Genomic DNA, 22849 nt, shown 5'->3' on the forward strand with positions numbered 1-22849 from the left:
AAACAAAGCAGAACTTAGAAGCATCAGATGAGGGAGGACTACATTATCATGGAATGAAGAACAGGACACACTTAAATGTTTTCGCAAACTTGTTAATACACTATGTAGAGACTATGGAAATTGAAGATTGCTATGTCTGCATGAAGCTACCTACTTCGGTGGCTGAGGGCGTGACATACCATCATCTGCCATTGACATATGGAATCTCCTGTAGCATTTTAGCTAGTTTATTCTATAAAAGAGGACCGTTACAGTACTATTACTCTAACAATGACGTGATCTTTTCTGAACTTCCTATACGTGGGAACTTGAATCCTGTACATACCAAAACTGACACCATAAGATATATGGGAGACTACTTTCTGACTATAGGTAACATTGACATAGCAGACGCACACAGAGATAACTTGACTTGTTCTTTGCGTGAGCAGGAAAAGATGTTCCTGAACATGGCAGAGAAAAGGAGAATTAAAATTCAAAAGAAGGCTAATGACGAAAGTCAGAAAAGGCCAAAGTGGGCAGAGAACATGGAAGGCACCTCATCTGGTGGAGCGGGTCCTGCTCTGTTGCTGGATTTTGAAAAGAAAGGCAAGCTATGTCTTCACCGCGAGAAGACTAGCTATTATAATAATGTTTTCATTGGTTCCAGTGAATGCGAACATAATTACAAGGTAATTGGAGGTTGGGGTTTCAAAAATGGGTCAGAGCCTGTGTTTCCTGGAATTTATTATATTTGTGGGGACAAGGCTTATTTCAAATTGCCGGATCACTGGTATGGAAGCTGCTACTTTGGCATTGTCTTCCCGAAAATATACCATGTGAATGGAAAAGCTGGAAGCAATGAAGATACTAATGGCTTAGTGCGTAGTAAAAGAGAAAGTATAGGTGAAATTATGGGTAGTATTTTCAGTGCACTGATACCTGGAGTGGGAGTGGTTCTGAACACTCACAGAATTTGCAAATTGTCTACTATAGTAGATGTGCTGTCTACTGAAACAGCTCATGGATTTCTGCTGGTCAATACCGAAATGGTTGCGATCAGATCAATGGTTTTACAAAATCGACTTGCTCTTGACACCTTATTAGCGAAAGAGGGCGGAGTCTGCCGGATGTTGAAGGCGCAACATTGTTGCACTTATATTCCGGATAAAAGTGTACAGATCAAAAGATATGTGAAAAACATTACTAATTTGGCAAAGGAACTCAAACCACTCGAGGTTGATAGTGCCTGGAAGAGACTGGTAGATGGTCTCTCAAATGTAGGTCATTGGCTTGCTAGCATAGGTAAAAGCTTATTATTCAAACTTCTGATGCCAATTGGTATTATAGGTCTTATTATACTTTCCATTTTCTTATGCTGTAAATACCGCAAGCGTACCAAAAAGCACGAGGTAAATGCAAGAGGAGTGAAACGAAGTGTGGATGAGATTGAATTAGAGGAGGTGAATGATCAGATATACAAAAAGGTGAAGACTTCTCACCCTGCTAAAACTGAGAGAGAAAAGTTAGAACGGCTGCTGGAAGAAATAGAACTTTATAAAGTATGAAAGAAAGTTGGCATCTGGTTCCATTATAATTTGTGATGATAGTAAATATCATCAAAGAGGGGATTGATGAAGCAAAGCTTCGCATATTTTGCGGCTTGCCGAAGTCAAGAACCTCGTTTATGTGTAATAAGGTAACAAAATGTATGTTTTACTAACATTTATTCTGTTTAGGCAAAGTTCCCGAAGCTTGCCTATGTGTATTTCTAATGAATTTAATCCGTGTCCTCTAATATGGCCGCCGCTTGTATTTTAGTTACTGCGCATGCGTCAGCCACACTCACGTGTCCTGACGCGTCTGCAGAAGTGGAGGGAAAGTTATGCGCATGCGTAATTCATAGCTGTGCTTATCATGTGGTACTGCTCGTGCCACTGCTCTTGTGCCCGTATCAATGTAGCTAACATTTAGATGCAATAAGTTTATTTCTTGATGATGAGTTAAAAGTACAAACCCTGTGATGTGTTTTCATAATGACATTATTATGTATTAATTTGTTTTCGCTTACTTTTCATGTACCGCGGGAAATGGGGGTCTGAGTGAGAGGAGAGCCATATTGGAGGTCCCTTCTGCGCCTGTGCGACATTCGGCAGCACGAGGGACCTTGACAGATGGATCACCGCCAGTTGGCAGTGATGGGCAAGATGCTCCTGAGAAAGTCACCTCTGCCCTGCGAGAACAGCGAATGTGGCTTATTATATGTTACAATGTAAATGTATTGCTGCTTGCCGTGTAGTCTCTCATGGGAACCCCTATCTCAATAGGCGGTACCAGAAAATGTTAATGTGGCATACAAATAGACTGTTCTGATTGGTGTGTTACCCAAATCCTACCTTAGGACCAATCCAAATTGAGGGATTTTGACACTTTGCAACATTGGGGGGTGGTACACTGTCCCCAAACTGTATATCTACCCTGGGTTCACCTAGTGAACCGTCCGACTTGTCTGGTTTAGCTGACCTGTCACTGACCCAACGCACTCAATAGGTGACTGAAGATACAGAGCGCTGCAAGCACTCTGTCCGAATTTGACCATAGACTGAGGTTCTACTGAACCTTAAAGTGCTGGCAAAGCACTTAGCTGGGAGTTCGCTGACCCAATCGGGGTCTTGATCGATAGCTGCAGAGCGGGTGGAGCGCAGGCGTTGCTTCCGAACTGTGGGTTCCGGTCCTGTCCTGAAGAGGGTCCTGTCCTGAGGGTTTGCTGTCCTGTCCTGAGGGTCCTGTCCTGATTCCTATTCCGAGGGTATCCTGTCCTGCCCTGGGTGTCCATTCTGCACCTGCCGTCCTTGAGGGGTATCCTTCCTTGAGGGTTTCCTGTCCTTAACCGACCCGTGGCCAGGGTTTGGTTTCCACACCTTTCTAGGTAAATATTGCTCTGAACCTCTTGAAATTCTTGCACCTTCTGAATTTCTAACTTTTGCTTTAATAAAGTTCAACATTGCATATGTGATATTTTCCATGCCTTTCTGCAACTATTGAAAGTCATTTATATTTTCCATAAGTTTATTCCTATGTCTTCTCATTTGTTAGAAATTTTATTTTGCATAGCAGTGTGTCATTTCCTGATATGGTCTAGAACTTCGTTGCCTAGATTGTTCAAAGGCCCCTTCACCTTAAGTGAAGCGTGTTATTCATTATAAGCTCTCCTATAGTCACTCACACTTAGGCTATCCCTGTTTAGATAATACTGACTTGCATAGTATCTTTTCTCGTTACATTTTATTAGTACTTTGATGATTACTCTGTCATTATTTCTTTATGCCTATGTGATTTACGTTATCTTGGTTATTGATTGCCTTGTTTTATTGTACCTCATGCAAGAAAATAATGAACTTTAGATAAACATTTTAAAACTTCCAGTTGTCCGTGGTCATTTAAACAGTACTTGAATGTTATTGGTTGGGTTTGTATTTTGCTGCCTTTCCTTACAGCTAGCTCCCTGATTCATTGTGGTCATTAGGCACCCGCATCGGTGGATGGTAAGTCGGGTGCACCGAAAATTGGTAGCAGGGAACACACACACACCAACTTGGTAGAGCTCGTGAAGTCACCTGATCGATGTATATGGTGATTTGAAAAGTATATGGGCCCTGAAGCCGGAAACGGCGAAAACTATTGGTCGGGTGGCCTCGCGCGCTCTATCACCATTACATGGTTCACAGTTACGTTCAGCTTCATCAGGGCTGGGGTGGTATTGTAATGAAACTATATATCCAAAATATTTGGTTTTAAAAATACTATAGCAAAACTGGAGACACCTACCACAGAACCAATTATGTGCATCACTGCACTGTAATAAAAAAATAGTCTGGCCTGGAAAGCCGTCTCCTACATTGCACCAAGACTAGGATTGAGCTCCCTGTGAACATCAGACGCTCCCCAACCCTGCACACGTTCAGGAAGGACCTCAAGACCTGGCTTTTCGACTGATCTAGAGCTACTCCCCATCCTCCACAGCGCCATGAGACCCTCACGGGTGAGTAGCGTGCTCTATAAACCCCATATTGATTGATTGAATGAATCCAAAACTGAATAACTTTGTGAAAAAGGATATCTTTTTTGTTGGGGGAACCCCAATTTTTCATGTCTGGCTTTGCTGGCTATAAGAAAGCCGCACAATGCCTGTGCTTTCCTCCGGAATTATGCATGTTCATTGGTTTCACCTAACTGGCTTATTTAACTCTTCTGATAAATCCTTGGTAGTTGTTGCAGGAAATTCATCCACCAATGGCATGAATATTAACCCGTTGCACGCTGATGACGGAACTGCTCCGTCATCAGCTGCGGTGGCGCTGTGCTGATGACAGAGTGGTTCCGTCATGGCCCTGCCGCCGCGCCAGCGCGGCGCGGATTCCGCACCTGCGCTGGGCGGATTCCGCACCTGCGCTGGGCGTTCTACTGAGCGGGCGGGGCCATGACGGAACCGCTCCGTCATCAGCACAGCTCAACCACGGCTGGTGACGGAGCGGTTCCGTCACCAGCATGCGGCCGCCGCGTGGCCACCCCGCCCCCTTAGCACTGCGGCGGAATAGCCGCCGCAGTGAAGGGGTTAAATGCCATATATGAGCTGCAGTGTGTTGTTACACCACCTGCATATACGAAGAAAATACCTGGTGTTAAGATTCACCATTGTGCTCTGGCTGTGCTGCAGTTCAAATGGTCTGCAGGAATAAAGAAAAGAAAAGTGTCTAAGCTATGTAAAAAAATATATTTGATATATTAGCAAAGTCACTACGATAGTAAATAATTTGTTATTTGTACAGTGCAAACTAATCACCTCTAAGGGTCTCTAGGCGATGGGGCCGTCGAGGAGATTAAGCAAGCGTTTGCCCAGAGTCACAGGGTACAGAGCTGAGCTTCAGCCGGCAATCGAGCTGTGAGGCTCGTGCTCTGGAGTCAGTAGACCTGGCCTATGCGCCACACCTCTACCGAGTAATCTTACAAGCCTACTGGTATGAGTCCTTAATGTATAAAAACATGGCCTTAACGCATTGGGAATAGTTTGCCATCCCACTGAACAATTACCCAAAAGCAGTGTTCACTGTGTAGGCAAAGCAGCATTTTCCATGATCAGGCCTAGCTATAAAAAAATCCCTTACTTCATATATGAAAGTGGGAAAATACTACAGCGTATTTTAACAATATAATTCAATGCTGGAAATACACTTGACTAACCTTAGTGGAAAAGTGAATTTGGAAAAGTGTACATTGGGTTTACTGATCATACATGGGTTTAGAATTGGTTTGATCCTCAGCCCTGCTCCAAAAGTGAAATATCTATTTTTGGATGACTTGCTAATCAACCTCCAAGTGGAGTACAATGGTTTGGCATCTGGCAGCAAGAAGGGATGAACAGGCCAGCAAGTGCTCACTCAGCATTGATTACCCATCTACGGAGGAACAACACCAAATGGTAAAATAAAAGGAAATGTTTGCAGCTCTAACTTTGACTCTGAAATGCTAGATTGCACAGTCAGGAACAGCAGACATTGATTCCTAAAGCCACCTTAGCCTTTCAGGCTCCAGTTTCAGTGGGCGGGGGGGGGGGGGGAGTTCCAACTATGACAGAGGTGAGGATACTTCATCTTTGTAGGCAGTAGTTAGAGGCAATGCCAGAGGCCCTGCAGGCAGAGGATTGTTCAAGACATTTCTGTGAGATACTCTACTGTGGTTTGAGAGAGAGGAATGCTGCAAAAGGACTCAAGAAGTTGGTAAGAAAGTATTCAGGGTGAGGTATAGGGAATTCTCCAGTCACGGGCACACAGGATACAACATTGCCTCATCAGACCATTCCTAGACATAGAAAGGTAAAATCTTGCATAAAAAGGTCTGCGCCTGAAAACTGGAAGAACGCTCAAGAACTCCTGACTCCTCCTGGTGCACAGGGACTGGAACTGCTTTCCAAGTGTCCAGTCGTAACCCTTTAGGAACCCGTTCAGGACAAAACCAAGCCTTCTGACCCCAGAACGCCCACCTAACCATAGAGGACTCAAACCAGGAGGACCCCAGGCCAGAGAGACACCTTGTGCCTAGAATGCTGCACTGAGGACATGGGGGCTGCAAATATGACCAGGAGAAACGTTTCCAGCAGACTGATAAAAGGAGATTTTCCCAGAGGACTGGGAATGATGCTTTCTCTGCGAGTTTGCACAGTTTATGGGCAGGTTCATCTCACTTGGAGTTTTTGTACATGTTGAAAAATGTTGCAACAATACTTGCCTGAAAAGGTCCCTAGCTTTGTGTAGCCCTCCCCCCTCAGCTTTAATTTCCAGCCTTATTACATTGAGGGATTTTCGGACCCCTTAAAAATAATTTAGTCTGAAAGTAAAAACTTGGACTGGGGTGAAATGTCAATTGATCCCAGCAATGAAGTCACATTTGGTACGGATTCCAACTTTGTACTGCTCTATGACTTTTGCATCAAAACCAGTAACGTCAACTGGAGCAGAGTAACAGAGCGCCACGCACTTGCTTCAGCTTCTTGACTTGGGGGACTTGAACTCCAGCAGAAAGACTAAAGGACTGATTTGGTCTTGGCAGACGGGTTACTCTCTCATTATGATGAGGGGTATCCTGTCTACCGAAATATAAATCCCATTATATCCTATGGGATTTATATTTTAGCGGACGGGATATCAGTCAATGGTGTGACAGATTACCAACTAGATTACCACTGGATGAACAACTGATGGCTCTGTTAATGATAGCCATTGGTCTACTGGCACAAGAGTGTTTGGTCCTCATGGTGGTGGTATCAACATATTAAGGGTGGGCAATCATGACTTTTTTGTGAATTTTGTATGGTGGACAGTACAGGGAAGATGCAAAATGTACATCAGGATCAATTCCTTTTGTATAGAGAGTTTACCGCTAACTGACTGAAATCGTTTTGGTGTCTTTGTGCTCATTAAAGTCTTCTCAAGCTTTCAAAATTGATTTGTACATTTTATTGTGTTGTATTCTTGACTTTATATGGTTGGTACTGCGTGTATGCAGCATGCACATCTCTGGGAAACTGCCTGCTGCATGTGCAACAGCTACCAAGGATTCTTCTGGGTTTCTGTAAAAACAGTGTTGAGACCATACAAGGGTGTTTGATAAGTTGGCAAAGTTATTGTAAGAAATTGGATATTAGTAGAGATGGGTGGGAGCTCCACTCTAATTATAAACACCATCTTTGTCAGGGTACACTACCAAAGTCTGAATACACCAGTGCTTGATGACCTGGTAGCTTGGCAAAAAAGCAGTCAGACAACTTGGAGGAATTGTATAAAATATTTATGCAGCACTCAAATAGTACTAAAGTGAAAACACAACACAAGAAAAATCCTATACGAATCTAGAAACAAATAGAGTACATTTTAATAAACAAAATGATACCAAAATGAAAAAAATCCAATTATTAGCATCAAAGTTATAAATGTTAAAAGTCTGTAGTAGCAATAGTGCCAAATTGCACAAATTGCTATGTGCGGGTATCCGGTCGCGTTGGGCTAGGTAAAAGTTCAGGCAACTGCGATGGAGTGCAGGTCGGACACAAGGACGAGGTTCATCAGGATGAAGATTTTAACTTCTTTGAGTCCAAGTCCATGCGTGGAGCTGCAGTGGAGCTTTGTGTTGACTGCCAACGCAAGACTGTTGTCAGAATGAGAAGCAGGTTAGGCATCATGGATGGTCGTTGTTCATCATAAAGATTTGGCTGTCTGTGCAGCTTTGCCTTGCCAGTCAAATTAGACTGTTACTGTTGTGACTAAATCTCAAGCTGAGCTGACAAGAAGAGTTAGTTGTTGCTGTGCATTCACGTCGGACGTTGCAGATGGTCAGTTGACAATTAGATATGACCGCTACAGTTGCAAAAAAAAAAAACGTCTGAATCTTCACCTAGAGCATAAGACTTGTGATTCTGGGGCAGGCAAGTGCTCCCCGATGCCAGCCAGTGGTCCCAGACCTGGCGAGGCACCTCTTGGGATCTGTACTTACTCCAGCAGAGGCAAGCAGCAGGGTTCAGGAAGGTCCAGTTGGGGATGGTCAGATGGGCATTTGCTGGAAGGCCCTGGAAGCTTGTTGTGTCCCTGTATTAGTCTATGGAAGGGGTAGACTTTTTCACTTCCTGGACATGTAAAACCTAAATACATATATCCTACTTATTAAACACAATGCACCCCGACCTAGTAGCAATTAAGGCCTATCTTAGGGATTAGGTATAAGGATTCAAAAGAAAGGAGTAGACCTGCAAAAGGTTTATTTTGCCATGGTTGAAATGGCAGTTTAAAACTGCACTACAGGCTGCAGAGGCAGTCCTGAGACAGGTTTTACAGAGATTGGCACAATTAGTGCTGCAGGCCTACTAGTAGCATTACAGATCCTAAGTACATGTAGAACTATTTAGTAGGGACTGATTAGAGGGGTCCATAGGGTGCGAATTGTATCAAAAACAAGTTCAGCAACATGGGAGAATGTAGGTAATAACCCAATTTCTGACCAACTGGGAAGGATAAAAACAATAGCACCACACACAAGAGCACAGACCCAAAATAAAATAATCTACAGTGTATGCTTAATGCAACGGAGGGCAACAAGCGGAGCTCCTAAAGATGTCATTGTATGACACTCATGCAAAACACTGTCATTTCCTCAATGCTTGGCCGAATAATTTACTTCAAACTAACTGTAAAGGGGGCCTCCTATTACTAGGTGGATAAAGGAAATGGTTCAGGTCCCTATCAAAAAGGCAGTCACCAAGAATTAGAAGCATTGAGGTATTTTTCTTCATCTTAGTAGAGGAGAGTCTCTTTAAATTGATTAATTTTATATTTGTAACCCTATGTTTTCTATGTATTCACAGTTTAGAGTAGAATATTTCAATGACATAAATCATTTCATCAGTTGCCTTCATTTATTTTTGGAAGCTAGTATACTTAGAGTGAGTGGTACCTTTTAATAACTGGTGGATGTGTTTTAGAATTTGATTTTATGGGCATTTATTCTTCTGTCTATGTTATATTTGATTGCTATTGTTCTCTTCATATGATTTTAATAATCAACAATAAAGAATGGACAACTGTGCACTGTATCACATCATGTGAACATATCCTCAACACCAGTCTAGTAGTAAAGCAAATGCAGGTGTCTGATTATGTGGTCACACTTAGGATGGTTACCAGATAGGTGTGAGACATTGTAACTAAGACCCAATATGCAAGCAAAAGGTGTCCGTGAATTTATTTTCTGGGGTGGCAATTCCCCCAACTACAACCATACGTATCATGGACAAACTATTGAGTACCATTGTCTACATCTGCCTGCAGGTGTATAACACTCCTTGTGAAGAAATGACCACACAAGCATCAACCTGCAAGAGACAAAAAGAGGTCATACCACTTTAAAAGTCACCATCCTCTGCAAAAACTTCACCCTAAGTGAGCGTATCCCGCAATATCTTAGTAGTGTTGCACTACACTTGAATTCACCAGTTATCTATGTTGCACTGAAATAATATGTGTAGTGCAAAAACTAATTGAAACCACCAATGTATCTCATACAACAGGTGCCAGATGGAACAAAGTTAGACCAGTTCATGAATCTGAAATAGGATGTGGGTACCGCACAGACTTGTGTGTTTCATTCTGAAGATGATGGAAGTGAAATGAGCCATCACCATATGGATGATATGCCCCCATTTTAGGGGCAACATAAATCTTAGAGGCTGCATACATACCAATATTGGTGGCAATGGAAATAATGATTTCCACTAGAATTCATATGTTTGAGTGGAGAATAATGATGAAAGAACATGTGATGAGTCTCCTCAAAAGCTTGCTCAAGGTGATTAATGATAGATGCAGCCATAGGAAGAGATTGGGAAACTACTGTGGGTGCAGAGTTGAATGGCAGAAGACAGATAAAACCTGAATTGTGTCAGTCGAAGCAAGGCACATATGGTTAGACACAGACAACGTGGTTTGGAATTTGTGTAGGAGGCTTAAGGTAAAGTATACAATCGTTCTGGTGGAGTTCTGTAAAAGTTTTGAAGAAGCGTAATGAGGTAGAGCATAGTATCTGTTAGATGATGCAGGCAGTCTGTTCTTTCCAGCACTTCATACTCGAATGCTACTTCACATTGCTACCTTCCTGTGAATTTAACATACTCCTGCCAGCTTTCCTCCTGTTTCTATGCATGTAGCTGGACAACAGCGTGTCCCGTAAATTCTTTCATAATCATGTTACTGTGGCAGCTGCCTGACCTTCCCTGGTCATAGTAGGTGTGGTGTAATCCTTAATACAGTATTGTCCAATATGCAGTATTAACAGTTTATTAATAATGTTGTTGCCTTAAGGGGTGATGTGAGTCAGTGGAGGTCCCTTCCGCTTTCGCTGCTGGGCCCGGCAGCGCTCTTTAAGATGATGGCTCTCCCTAGATTTTTATATATACTACAAAATACCCCCTACTCAGTCCTGCCCTCTTATTTTAAAGCCATAGAAAATGAAAAAAGGCTGCTCCTGAGAGACGGTGGGTCTCCTCGAATTGCTACACAGAAACTGGTGAGGGGGTGGTACGACATAGGTATCGGACTCTTCTATATACGTAAGTATTACTGGGCTTCACACCTCATGATGATTAACCACTGCCTACACAAACCCCATGACGATCCTGCATTTAAGATGGACGGCAGATACGAGAGAGCACTCTAGTCATAACCAAATCGACTTGCACTAACGGGCTCAACAAATCGCACACTGAAAGTTTGGCACGCAGTAAACAAAAGTTTGGTCTGGAATAATAAAATTATACTTGCCTCCCCACTGTGGGATACAGAGAGACTCGGGACTCTTAGATACTCCAAGGGATTTGACAAATGGGACATTATAGGTATTTCCTGAGTCAGAGATTTGTAGGATGAAGGAGGGGTGGTTTCCTTCGAGGCTCTTCAGAAGGAGTACAAACTCGCAGAGTCTGAACAATTTAGATACATCCAAATCAAACATGCTTTCCTAGGCACAGTCCCTGGAGGCACTGGAGGACAGGATTCTCACCGACTATATGGAATGTGGGACATCTCCCAGACTTACAAAAAGCTAAACTCCCTTAATCCCCTTACCATGCTTAGGCAACACTGGGTGAAAGATGTAGGAGACCTAGAAGATGAGGAATGGCAGGAGGCCATGTCGTTGCCTAAAGAGGTTGTCTCCCGGGCCGACTCAAATTAGTTCAGCTTAAGGTACTACACAGACTGGGTCATATATTGGCCACATTTACTCCCGATGCAGATTCTACATGTAGAAGACACTGTGGACAAGAGAGCACCCTCTACCACATTATTTGGGAGTGCCCACTCATTAAGATGTACTGGGACCAGGTGACACGCACTATGAGGGAGACTCTAGAAAACACAATAGAAGTGGAGCCAAAACAGTGCCTTTCAAATATATGGGGAGCAACAAACCTAAATAGCAAAGAGAGAACCTGGGCTACCCTGGGCGAGATGATAGCCAAGCACAACATTGCGAGGTCGTGGAGGGCCTTGGAGGTGCCAGCACTTCGGACCTGGAAACAAGGCATGGACTGGAGTATGGCTGCCGAGAAGACAATCTATGAAAGCAGAGGCTGTCCTTAGAAATGGAACCTCTTCAGAGGCAATATATGTTCACTTCCCGGGGCCCTGTCCTGAGACTCTGTCCCAATAGACAATGAACAAGAACTTTAGGCAGGGTCGTGACTTAAAACTGCTAAACATAATCATATTGAATACCACACTCCTGCCCATATCGTTTAACTTAAGCAAATGTGTTGTACTTAAGCAAATTGTTAATGTGCCTATCTTACATGCTAATAAAAAGATTTGTAAAAAAAAAATAATGTTGTTGTCTTTATGTGGCTAACCTTCCATGTCTAAATGGTTCAAATTCCTTCTCCCCAAAAATTGGTGCAATTCACATCCTTACCTGATGTATGCGGGTGAACTTCTGATTTTAGATTATAGTTTGTGAGGTCTCCAGAAGAAATTTGTTGTACTGACAGTCAGCGGTGTAACTGTGCATTAAATCCCTTGAGGATCAATCTAGATAAGACAAAAGTCCTACGTTTTGAGAAAAAAGTACCTAACTTCTATTGTTAAATTAATATATGAAAATAGAAGAAGTTAAGTCTTATAAGTCTCTGGGATTTACAGGAAATAAGATCTAGGAATTTATTACATGCATGCTCCTTCATGAAGGTTAACAGTATCTATGGGGGTTTGTCATTGACACCACTTTTAAAAGTCGTGTGCACAAAATACCTCCATTAGCACTTTACAGACCGGAAATACTCAATATATATAAAGGGGTTAACTAAGACCCAGTGAAAAATGTGTATAAAAAGAGTTTTAAATTTCCCAAAAGGGTCTATGATACGAAGCATTAGATGTTAATGAAAACTGATCTCTTAGGCATAAATGGCAGGAATATGTCTTTTAAATTTTTTATATAATTTTACTTCGGCGGATAGCCCAAAAGAATTGCAGAGTTATGTTGAATTGAAACTCAACAGGGGCTTTTCTTTGTTTTAGCTGGGATCCCTTCCTATGCAAGAGGTTAATTTGGGAAGTTGCTTGGAACCTGTCCAATCCAGTGCTTAATTTGAACCAGCGGTTTTCGGTACCCGGCACAGGCACTTGATTGGCAGCACCGGCACTTAATTGCCGGAACCTGTACTTATGCCTGATGCCATGTGGTGGCGCTGATTGGGTAATTTAAAGCTGAGCAGAAAAACAGATGTTTGTTAATTCAATATATATTGAAAACAACTAATAATGCCACCCAATTCATTCTTAAAGCTTTGGCGGCCTTGAACTATCTGAATTGTAACTATTGTAGTAGAGTGATGGTCAGTACTTCTTGAGTAAGTACTGTGCGGTGCAAACTGCGGTGGCCTCCTGATGAGGGCCCAGTTACTTATTTTTTTACAAATTAAGAATTGGTCATATCAAAAAGTAAAGGGGCACTTATCCCAAAAACCTTCAATCCAAATGACAAATTCTTCATTGGGCAATTCAGATATGTATCCATATATTTTTAATCTACCAGACTCTTTATTTCAACTGGAAATGTTAAAAAAATGTAATATGTCGCACACCTCCTTACGCAATCCCTGTCATATCCGAAAAATTAGGCAAAATAAATGTTGTCTTAAGCTAGGATTTTGTCAAATTAAACTTAAGTTAAACTTAAGTTTGTCTTAAGTTTTGGTCTTAAGACAAAATCCTACCTTAAGACAAAATCCTAACTTTACTACTACTAAATGCCTTCTGTGAATCAAGATACACAATGGGGGCCTAAGATATATACTTTTACACCTACATATGACAAGTCACATTTAGTGAGAAACTCCCAAAAGGCAACCCCCACACTGCCATCACCACAACTTACACACACACTAGTATCATTTGGTACTGCAGTATTTCAAATGGGAGACACATTTAGTATAATGTTCACCATGATTGCGTCTCTATGTAATATTTGACTGAACTTGAGATATTTGATTGTGAATAACACAAATCTACTTCCCCAGTAAATTTGCATTTATAAAGGGTCACCTTTTATTTCTTACCTTAGATGGTGCTTCAGACATATAGTTAGTTTACAATCCTCAATTCCCTTTTGGTAAAATATTCTTGGTTGTGCTTTTGAAACAAGAAAACATATACTGCAATATCTAACCAACTCAAATCTGATGTCCTGCTTCGATCTTCCCTAAATTGCCCTGTCTTATCACCTGTAAGTACAACCGCAGCAAGCCCTTGAATGACACGGAAAAGTGTTATTATAATGGCCCATTCATTTTAAATATCTTAGCTGTTATTTGTGATGAAAGGAGGGCTGTGCTTATAGTTCTGTACCGCTTTGTTTGCCATAAGTTGGCAGGGGGTATGCTCAGACGTGAGTCCCTTGCTCACTTTATCACTGGATTCAAGCAAGCCTGGCTGAAGACAGCTGTAATGCCAGAAACTGGTCCCAGGAAGCTTGTTTCCGGTCCAGGGAAGGCATGGCTTGGCAGTTCGGGCTGGACTGTTCCTATGAGGCACAGGGTCAGACTGATTTGCATATGGCCATGTCTGAACTGGGGTGGCAGAGTGGGCTGAAGAACGGTGATGGATTAAACCTAGATCTGTTGACTGGGTGTGAGTGTTTGGTTGGTTCATATGCTCCGTCCATCACCACCCCCTTTTGTACCTCTTTGTTCACCATAAGTTGGCAGGGTATGCTCAGACGTGAGTCCCTTGCTCACTTTATCACTGGATTCAAGCAAGCCTGGCTGAAGACGGCTGTAATGCCAGAAACTGGTCCTAGGAAGCTTGTTTCCGGTCCAGGGAAGGCATGGCTTAGCAGTTCGGGCTCGACTGTTCCCATGAGGCACAGGGTCAGACTGATTTGCAAATGGCCATGTCTGAACTGGGGTGGCAGAGTGGGCTAAAGAACGGTGATGGATTAAACCCAGATCTGTTGACTGGGTGTGAGTGTTTGATTGGTTCAGATGCTCCGTCCATCACCACCCCCTTTTGTACCTCTTTGTTCACCATAAGTTGGCAGGGAATGCTCAGACGTGAGTCCCTTGCTCACTTTATCACTGGATTCAAGCAAGCCTGGCTGAAGACGGCTGTAATGCCAGAAACTGGTCCTAGGAAGCTTGTTTCCGGTCCAGGGAAGGCATGGCTTAGCAGTTCGGGCTGGACTGGGGTGGCAGAGTGGGCTAAAGAACGGTGATGGATTAAACCCAGATCTGTTGACTGGGTGTGAGTGTTTGATTGGTTCAGATGCTCCGTCCATCACCACCCCCTTTTGTACCGTATAGTTCTGAGAGCAGTATTTTCAATCCAAACCACCTCAGTGTAATACCTGGAGCGCTTTAGAAGAGGTTGTACTTGAAGGCATTTAAAGGCAGTACACGTAGTTCATATTCCGGTGATCATCGTTCTTTCCAGTGGGTGAATTAAAAGGCATTGTTGTGACAATACTTGCTTCTTTTCAAGAAGCTCTGAAGAACATATTTACAGAAATCTGCATAATTAGCTCTTTCAATCAATCAATCAGTCAATCAATATTTATAGAGTGCTGCTAATCACCCCAGTACTCTATAAAATATAAGATGAAATGTATGACCATCACAGCATCTTTGTTATGTTTGTGCAATCCCAGGCAGCTGGCATGGCAGTCCAAAACCTTTCCAAAGTTAATAATAAAAGCTGATATAACCTAGCCAAAGATAAGAGTCAGAGCAGTTTGTTAACCAATTGTAGTTTCCTGATTCCGTGCAAAAAATGCACACAAAGATAACATGTATTTTGGATGTTTTTGCAGGATGGATACACATAAACAAGGATTTTCATATTTTTTTTAACTGACATATTGCCGCTTCCAATTAGCATTCCAAAAACTGAATTTACAGCCCATACCACATCTATTCTGGTTTAAGTTATATGTGTGGATAATGGGATCAGTTCATAGTAAGTGCATTGAGAACCTTATCTCTAGACCTTTCTGTTCTTTCACTTGATACATGCACTTTTCTGAACTCAATAGGAGTAATAACTGCCCCTGACTACACTGTCATGATCAAGGGAGTGGTTATTTTTTGCAAGTCTTGATGACAGGAGCAGCGATCAGCTGTCATTTCTTGCCATTCCCTCTTATGGTTAAAGAGAAGGGTATTTTGTTACCACCCTCATTTCTTGCCATGAGGTGCTTTGAAATAAGGGGCAGTCCCCACAGAGCACCTCCCAAGACGATTGTATATCACAATATTGAGATCTAGATTACCGATTTGCATTCATATTGACAGCAAAAATACTGACTTTCAGCATATCATCAAGGTAAGCACCCACCAGAGAGGATACATTACACATACAAACTCCAAATCAACTTCAATTGAGAATATGTTGCTTGCTGATATTCCACAATTAAGTGCAGGTCAATATAAAACATCAATATTTTGGTAGAACATCCCCTACAACATCTTGTCCAAGACTTAGTCTAATGGTCGGTCCATGTAAAAAAGGATGCTGGGAAAGCCAACACCTGTCCTATCCGCCATAGCCAACAGCATTAAGACGGCCACCTAAAAGTGGAGCAGCTACCCGCTGTCTAGTGCTCCGATAATAACTTAGAGTAGGGTATTGGGCAATTCTGAGTTGCGGCATACACTGTGGCTTGCAGCATGGCAATATGGGCAGCTGTCGGTTACCCCTGTCCTCTGTATGCCACAGCAGGTCACTGACCGTGGAGGGCCGGGTCAGCTGCCCCACCCCGGCATCTTCTTTACAATTTGATACAGGATGCTAGACCATTCTGGAACATACTTGTAATTCAACCATCAGCAATGGCATAGGTAGGTCTGTTTCAGGCAAGAACTTCACAAGGTCAGGCATTTTGTTTGCGTAACTCCAGAGTACAAGATAAAAGAATAAATAGCTCCAGGTGGAAGAAGGGATCACTTGACAGCCACTTTTGGCTGCAGGTGGTGGTTTACTATTTTTATCTGCTTCTTCCTTTCCTGCTCTTGCACAGATTCTCACTCTGCAGTCAGCAATCTGGCAATCTGAGGCACAGCAGTAATCCATCTCCTCTTGTGTTGCCTGCCTGACTATCGTTTCCTAGAGATGGGAAACCTACAGCTAAGTAAAGGTGCTGATGAAGGCTGGTTAGTCCATACGTTCTAAGGGCAGAGAGAGGGGTTTTCAGCCCAAGCAGCCAATGACACACAAAATAATGTAGGTTTTTCATCACTACTGAATTCTTTTCTCAGTGGCAAGGCCATGCAGAAATCTTTGAATCTGGGGCTCCAACAACAAGCACTGGGGACTAACTACAAGTAGGCAGGACACAAGCGCCATGAAACCAATCTGGTGTACATGCGCTTTTACAAATAAAGTATAATAAAACATAACATAACAAACAGCATAGAAACATTCCCTGAATGAAAATGGTAAAACCAGTGTAAATCCTGCAGGCAGCACTACAAACCGACTCTCAAACGAGCTCATGTGACTAGAGAGGCGCTCAGAGGAAAGAACCTGTTTCTGATCGTTACAAAATCCATAACACATGCCATCCTGACCAAGGCTGTAGCATTCCCTGGTTCACGTCTGATGTGGTAAGAAGGCCGAGAGAGATTAATGCTGCCCAGATTGGCCTGCAGCATGGACGCGGGTTCACTCGGTGGAGTCCTTTTGCAGACATTTTATGTTGCACTATTAAGCCACTTTTCAACTGAAAAGATAAATTTGTGTCTGCTGTGAAAAGATACATTTGTGACTGCCGTGAAAAGATACATTTGTTACTGGCGTTGCTGGAGTATATTTAAAATGTCAAGAGTCAACATCATTCAATGGAACTATGAAATCAGAACATTAATGGCCCAAATGAATTAACCCCTTCCGTGCTCCCGTCAGCCAATGACCATCGCGAGCACTACCTGGATAGTGCTGCGCATGTCCGTTGGCCGACGCGGCCCCACCTACTCATTAAAACCGCCGCACCGTGGCGGAATTCGCGCCGCGGTTAAATCTGCTGTTATGTTAAAAAAGCGTATAAAGCACAGCAGCTACCCACTCAGGGTCCCTGCTTTATGTCGACAGGCAGGGACACAAACTGGCTCAACTGGCTCAGAACAACCATGTCTTTAATTGTCTGTGGAAGGTGGTTAATGAGGTACAGAATCTCAGATGTTCCGGTAGGACGTTCCAGAGCTTTGGGCCGAGGTAGGCAAAGTCGCGACCTCCCATGCAGGTTTGTTTAATCCTGGTGACTGAGAACAGTGAGAGGATGCCGGATCGCAGATGATGAGCGGACTGTTGCCATTTGATCAGACCAATTATGTGGTGAGGGCAATCTCTTCCTGTCTTATCAAAACATATTAAGAGCCTTAAATTGAATACGCTTTTCAGCCCTAAACCAGTGAAGTCTGCGGAGAAGAGGAGTAGCCGACGCATATTTAGGCAGTCTATAGATTCATCTAGTGGCAGCATTGTGTACCACCTCCATATGCCTTATGGAAGCTTTGCCCACCACCAAATAAAGGATGTTGCCATAATTTAGTCAGGACAAAATAAGTGCCTGGAGGACCATGCACCACTTGGACGAGGCCGTGCAGTCAGTTGAAAGTTATTATACAGTAACAAGGAGATACGCCTTTTCGGTATCTTTATGTTATGTGCCCATGGACTACAACACTAAGTGGTATTAAATTGGAACAGACAAACAAAAAATGAGTTTACACAAGGGCGGTTAAAATTAAAGAAATTTTCTTCTATACAAAATATGTGTGCTTTTCATAATTATATATATATATATATATATATATGTATATATATATCCGCTTCGCAGTCCCTCCCCACAATCTTGGGAATTAGGTAGCAGCACTCCGGGGTTAGTTCACAGTTTCAGGTTTTATTGATCAAAACGCGCTTTCGGCACTCGGCCTTCGTCAGTGTCGAGGCCGAGTGCCGAAAGCGCGTTTTGATCAATAAAACCTGAAACTGTGAACTAACCCCGGAGTGCTGCTACCTAATTCCCAAGATTGTGGGGAGGGACTGCGAAGCGGATATTATGGTCGGGTGCACCCCCGACGAGCAGGCACCAGCCTGGGAGTGCGTCTGGCAGGTGCAAGTGGAGCTGTGATAATGTATATATATATATATATATATATATATATACAAACTTAGTTCGCCCGAAGGAAAAGAGGGAGCCCGTGAGCAAGGTGAGAAATTCAGCTTTTATTCTTGGAAGGAGCGCAGCTTGCGAAATGGATCCAAAAAACCAGCAAACAATGAGAGTCAGCCTGACGCGTTTCGTAGTTCATACTTCATCAGAGGCAATGACTGGGCTTCAAAGGCAGACACTTATTTAGGATCCATTTCGCAAGCTGCGCTCCTTCCAAGAATAAAAGCTGAATTTCTCACCTTGCTCACGGGCTCCCTCTTTTCCTTCGGGCGAACTAAGTTTGGATATATATATATATATATATATATATATATATATATATATATATATATATATATATTTTTTTTTTTATTAAACGGGTTGGTTATCTGAGTGAAAATAGTCCTCGAGGAATGCTTGTTCAGTCTATCTTTCCTACATTTTCTAAAGTCACACGGTGAATTTTAGGAGTGAAATATACACAAATGCGGAACACATGCAGGTTCACAGTTCTGTAAGACATTTTCTGCTTGAATCAGTCTCCCGACAAGAAAATATAAGCTGAAAAAAATTGGAGGAGAAGAAAAACTAAAGCATGCTTAATGTGAGAAATCTAGTTTTAAATAAGTTTTAAAATAAGCTGAAAAAAATTTGAGGGGGAGAAAAACTAAAGTGAGTATAATATGAGAAATCTAGAATTAAAGCAAGATTATGCTTGCATAAAAATAAAGAATGCTTGATCTTTTTCTCTAATTAAACCATGCTGTAATTATGCTATCTAACTAATCATAGGCGAACACTCTAAAATATACACCATAAGACTAATCCAGAAGCACCACTCCTAAACTGCACTCACAGACCCAGCATTGTCTTTCCTTCTACTAAGAGGAGAGCCATTATATTCACCAACACACCCACCTACACAGCCTTTGTTAAACATACACCAGGCTATCAGCAGAGTGGACCCAATCACCCTCTTCTACAGTTACTCTAGCCAAAGGTACATCTTGACAGGCCACAATGCACACAGGTACTAAAATAATGAGATTCCTCGCGTTAACCATTCCATATACTGTCACCGACATAAAGAAGTGCACGTTTCCAGACTTCAGGGTGGCTAGCCATTTAAATGCACATTCTTAAAATGAACTAACTGTGCTTGACTGGCGCTGCCCTCTCATTTGCCATTGATTACAATTATAGTGAAGCTTCTCTTTAAAATTGCATTGCATTCTTTAATATGCAGTGACTGCTGCTTGCTTCCCACACACAACGCATTATTTACTCTACAGTGCCTCTGTGCATCAATTATGGTAATGGCCTGCGAATTACATTTGCATTATGGGAAAATGTGCCTGGTTACTTAGCCCTACTACAACCATCCCTCTGGAAAATTGTCACAAACATATGCGCCATATATTTCCATTTACAATGTACTTAGGGGTAATTACACAATTGAATTCAATAGTCACAGAACAGAAGCATTTCATTAGACGGTACAGATGCCATGCATTTATGCACCTTTGCTTGGGTGAGATAGAGGCAAAGCGTCCTTGATGGCTTAATCGGCTAGCCATTATAGCATTCTATCATTTTACAAAGCACGCTGCCATGGAGTCCAATCCCGCAAGGAACCACATGCTGCAAGCTGGAGGAGCCAGCCAAGGATGAGAAAAGCACATCAGGGGTATGGGTGGTGAGAAAAAGCCCCACAAGATTTGAATTATGTATGCAGACAGGCTAAGCAATCTGTAAACCATATGCATAATATATTTACTCGGAAATCCAGAAAAATCCACAGGGCATTACAGAGCAAACTTCACGCTGTTCTGACCACACAGCCACTTTAAGAACTAGGTGAGCTGTTTCGATGCAGGAAGGCATTTTGTTTGACAAACTGTAAGACTAAATTCAAGATAATAGTTCTAACTCTATCGCAATTTTTGGTGGAGTGGTTTTCAGGACCAGGATGGCTGCCTACATTTATTTTATGAGACTAAAAGAGATCATTAGTCTACTTTCACAGTGATTACAGTGGTTTCTTTATCACAAATATACTTATGTGACAATGATATAAGATGGAAATAAGGTTAACAGACAGTGGCGGCTCCTCCACAAAGGCAGAGGAGCGTCGCCCCATTACTCTGTGAATAGTGTAAAAAGGAACATGAAAACAGTAATAACAAATGTTATTATCATTTTCCTTTTCCTTCCTGATAGGGTGCGGGCGGGGAGGGTGGACTGGGCTGGCCAGGGGACGAGTGTAAAGCACACTCTAAAGTGCGCATCACGGTTTGACCAGCCAAACAGGCATGTGCACTTTGCATCTTCCCCACCAGGCTGCATTACACAGCTTGGTGAGGAACATGCAAAGCCTCCAAGACCCTGTCTGAGCGCTGAACCATGGGGCTCAGACCAATCAAAACGCTACATGAGGCAGCATTGTGATTGGACAGGGGCTTCTGAGAGCTTCCTGTTGCGGCACGGAGGAGACGGAGCAGAGGCGGCAGCACCCGGCTGTATTCAAATAAGTTAGAGTATATTTCTTTTTTTCATTCACCCCTCCGCTCCCCACCCTACTACCCGTGCATCGTAGCAGCCACTATTGTTTACAAATACCCAGTGTAGTGTAAAGCGTATGTTGTATATGTTGCATGTCATTGAGTTGACAGGTACATGTCTCAACCACTGAATGCAGGCTTGCCATACTAGATCAAATAAAATATATTATTCACTAATCGTGTAATAAAATGGGGTACAATAAGCTGGAATATGCCCTTCAATGGCAGCTGAGGTAAGTAAAACATGTTTTTAAATGTATGTTGTGTGCATGCTTGCGAGTGAGAATGTGTTTATGTGTGAGAGAGTGCATATATGTGAATTTGTGTGTATGTATGTGTGTGTGAGTGGAAGTGGAGGTCAAAGGGCGTGTGATTTCACTTCCACTACCCCAGGCATTTCGGTGAATTGGCATCCATGGATCTAACCCTACTAAACGTAAATGATCATTTTGGACTGGTACATATTCTTCACTTGCTGCTATTTTATTATATATGATTAGAGGCAATTGCAAAAAGGTGAGAGTGAACCATATGTGAACTGACTAGCAGATTCTTGTAGGCTCACCTGGCAGATTTGAGCATTTGTATACATGTTTTACTGAAACATTTTGTGAGGGTTTGGGTGTGTTATACAAGATGTTAGTGAGGTTGTACAATGGAAAAATATGTTTGGTGTTAATAAGTAGCTTAAGGTGTCATTTTGACTTTGGCCCAAGCAGTAAATCCACCAAAAAACAACATGCTCCATCTGCTAAATTTGCACTACACTCACTCTTTTTAGAGGTGTGCAAAGCAGAAGGTCACCTTCCGAGGAGACAGAGTTGATTCTGCAGGAAGAATTCATTGAAAAAAACTTCTGCCTCATACCTTTTAGTCAAATCAAAAGACACTTTGCAGTGCAGGCACATCCTACGGGCCTGTATGATATTTGTTTTCCTCCAGTACCACAGAAGACGGCCTAGCAGCCTCATCAACTACCTATTCAGTGCCAGTCAGGATGGACAGTAAGGGTTCTGCAGGGATGGAGTTAAGGAAATTGACATCGAAATCATCACTACAAAAAAGCCATGATGTTCACTGGGATTCTCCAAAAGGCAACCCCTAACATAAATTTGAAATATAAGGGCCTCAGGGTCATCACATACTGCTAGTGCTGCTGGACTCTGCTATCTGTGAGTCCTGTCCTTGCCTGAGGTACCCCTCCAGTCCTGTGCCTCAGAAATGGATTCTGAAGCTGTTTCTGCTTAAGAAATCGACGCAGTGATGCAATCAGAACCAATGCAGTGTTCTCTGACACTGCTGCAGTGGCGAATTGATGATGATGCGGGTCCTGACTGTGAGGCTTGACAATGCAGTGCTGATACAAAGCCCCGACCGTGAGGTTCAATAATGATGCTGTACCGAGCCAAAGACACAGCGGCGAGGCTTGACTTTATTATTTTTATTTTTTTTATTTTTTATTGATAACATGAGGTCAAAGTAACAAAACAAGAATATCCAAATAAAAACAATTTCATAGCTCCAATTTGTCTAAAGAAAAAAGGCAAGTTTAGCTACAATTTGGAATC

At 42.5% G+C, this 22849-nt stretch overlaps 1 protein-coding gene across 2 annotated transcripts in view; it reads right to left on the minus strand.

Annotated features, from left to right (window-relative positions):
• AUTS2 (activator of transcription and developmental regulator AUTS2) overlaps positions 1-22849 on the minus strand; it is a 2056888-nt gene that overhangs the window by 1922019 nt on the left and 112020 nt on the right. The window lies entirely within an intron of this gene.

The sequence above is a fragment of the Lissotriton helveticus genome, chromosome 3_1, assembly GCF_964261635.1.
Source record: "Lissotriton helveticus chromosome 3_1, aLisHel1.1, whole genome shotgun sequence".
Classification (NCBI taxonomy): domain Eukaryota; kingdom Metazoa; phylum Chordata; class Amphibia; order Caudata; family Salamandridae; genus Lissotriton; species Lissotriton helveticus.